Source organism: Raphanus sativus, chromosome 2 (genome assembly GCF_000801105.2).
Source record: "Raphanus sativus cultivar WK10039 chromosome 2, ASM80110v3, whole genome shotgun sequence".
Taxonomy (NCBI): Eukaryota; Viridiplantae; Streptophyta; class Magnoliopsida; order Brassicales; family Brassicaceae; genus Raphanus; species Raphanus sativus.
Window position 1 is genome coordinate 12,324,493 of NC_079512.1, and position 2,808 is coordinate 12,327,300.

Below are 2,808 nucleotides of genomic sequence, written 5' to 3' on the forward strand. Positions count from 1 at the left end.
GGGGATCATTGGAGTCTTCCTCGACTTCCAGAACAACGAAATCGGCAGGAACAATTGTATTCCCAACCAGAACTTGAAGATCTTCGAGGATTCCAACTGGAGACTTCACAGATCGATCAGCAAACACTAGTGACATCCTTGTAGGCTTGAAGTCCGTGTATCCAAGGCGCTTAGCCACAGTGTATGGCATAAGGTTTATGCTCGACCCTAGATCAACTAGTGAGCATGAGAAGAGTGTTCTGCCAATCTGAACCGAGAGAACAAATTTTCCCGGATCACCCAACTTCTTGATCCTTCTGTCTGGAGCACCGCGCTGCACTCCTTAGAGACAATCATGAATTCGCTGTCATCAGATATCTTCCCAGAGATCAATCCCTTGACAAAGCTACGCATGGATGGTATCATCTGGATCGCACTCATCAGAGGGAGCTTGACAGTTAGGTCTTCCAGCATCTTCCTGCACTTCATCTCTTCCTTATCCTTGCGTGTAGCCTTAGCTGGAACAGGGTAGGGCACTTGCGGTACATACTGACGAGCAGGAGAAGGTGCTGCAATCGGTGGAACAACCCCAGCGGGTCGCTCTGCTTCAGGCGGAACAGTCTCAATAGGCTGTTATGCGTCTTCCTCATCTGTGCGTACAGCCTTAGGTGGCTGATCTGACTCCTTCTGTTTCTCTTTCTCCGCCGATGTGAATCTCCTGGGGTCTAGATCAGGCAGTTGCTTTCCACTCCTCAAACCTACTGTATTGCACTCCTTGGGGTTCTTGTCTGTTTTTCCAGGGAGAGTTCCTTGCTGTCTCTTCACATTCTCAGCAGTCTAAGCAATCTGAATATCCATATGTCTCTTATGGCTTGAGACATTGTCATACTTCACACTCAGGTCATTGAACATATGATACATTCTGGTGTTGATGTCGTTTGTGACCTGGTTCAGTGCTTTCCCTTGGATCTGCTGTCCTTGGAGCAGTTGGCTCATCATATTGGCGAGACTCTTCATGTCATCATGCGGAGCAGTCTGAGTCGGTTGTGCAGCTTGCTGATTAACCGGCTGTTTCTGGCTGTGGAACTGGGCATTCTGAGCTGGGTTAAGGACAAAGGTTCTTCCCTGATTGCCATAAGGCCTTTGGTATCCACTGTTCTGACCCTGGTTCCCTTGAGCTTTATCGTCTGGTTTAGGGGCATTGAACAGGTGGGGATTGTTCCTCACGTTAGGGTTCGGGTGATAGTTCTTGAACTGCCATCCTTGCCCATTCACATAACTCACTTCATGCTGATCCTCAGCCGACTGATCCGCCTCTGATGTGCCTTCCGCGGTAGCTTTATCCAGTGGGGATTCTTCCATGATGAAGACCTGGTTCTGGTTACTCTTAATCAGCTGATCGACCTTGGCAGAGAGCTCATCAATCTTGCTGTTGTCGATGCTCTTCACCTTCTGAGTGCGATCAGTCTCGCGGTTATTGTCAGCTGAGCTTGAGGCCATGTTCTCAATCAACTCGAATGCACCTTGAGTGGACTGAGTCATGAAGTCTCCCTTACTGGCTGAGTTCAAAGCGTTCCTGTACTCCCAGCCTACTCCATCGTAGAACACTCCCATCAGATAGTCTTCCTCAAAACCATGATGTGGGCACTCTCTGCGGTAAACATTGAATCGCTCCCAAGCATCGCAGAACGGCTCGTCCACCAGCTGTTTGAAGGTCACGATCTTCTGTCTCAGAGCTGCCGTCTTCGATTTCGTGTAGAAGTGGCTTAAGAAAGCCTCTCGGACTTGTTCCCAAGTGGTGAGTGATCCGGTGGGTAGTGAATCAAGCCAGCGAGCAGCTTTCCCATCAAGAGAGAAAGGGAACAAAGTACACTTGATGTAATCGGGTGGTACTCCATTCGCTTTAGTGAAACCACACATCTTCTTGAAGTGCTCGATGTGGTCCATCGGTATCTCAGCAGGAAGTCCATTGAAGATCTTCCTTTGCACTAGACTTATCAAGGCTGGCTTGATCTCGAAGTCTTGCCTAGTGCACGGTGGAGGGGTTATGGCAGATCGCGTAGCAGGCAGATTACGCAGTAAGTTTCTCTGGCCGATCTGGACCACTTCCTCCTGTTGGTTCGCAGCATTCAGAGCAGCTTGCTCGGCAGCAGCTTGCTGCGCTTGGATCGTCTGCTGCATCTGCTGCATCTGCTGTTGCATGAGTGCAAACGCAGCAGTGAGATCATCTGGATGATCACCCATGTTGGTGTTCGTTGATCTCGGCTGTTGACGGTTCTGTCGTTCCAATCTCGCTAGTTCCTCGTTAGAAAGCTAATGCAATGGTCCTTGTGCGTTGCTCCGAGTATGTCTACTGGTCATGCACCTGGATCATCAGCTGAAACAAAGAAAATAACACGAGTTAGATATCTTAGACTAGATATGAAACCGAAAATTAGAGGTAAAAAATCTGGTCCCCGTCGCAACGGCGCCAAAACTTGATACACTAAAAATGAATCCTTGCTACTGCCAAGTTAACAGATGCAATTGTAGTATTTGAGATTCAAATCCAGAGGACCAGTCTACACTCTAGTTCTATAAGTTTCAGAATCAAGCTAAGAAGAAAATATGATTTGGTTAAAAGAGGCGATAGCTAACAAGCAAAATAAACACGAGATTGATTCAATTAAACAAGAGCTAGCCTAGGGTATTTCATTGGGTGTTGAATTGGAGCCAAACAATTATTCAAACGCGATGAAGTGCTTTCTAGAACTCGGATCACTCAGCTGGAACACTCCACTGTCGTGGTGGTGATCGCTTTGCAGATCGATCTCACCACCTAACTGTCGT

General features: G+C 47.9%; 1 non-coding gene across 1 annotated transcript; it reads left to right on the forward strand.

The window, feature by feature from the left end:
- Positions 1–1,609: 1,609 nt before the first annotated feature.
- On the forward strand, positions 1,610–1,716 carry LOC130508829 (small nucleolar RNA R71). The gene has a single exon (XR_008943012.1). It is a non-coding gene; the product is annotated as a small nucleolar RNA R71 (small nucleolar RNA).
- The last annotated feature ends 1,092 nt before the right edge of the window (positions 1,717–2,808 follow it).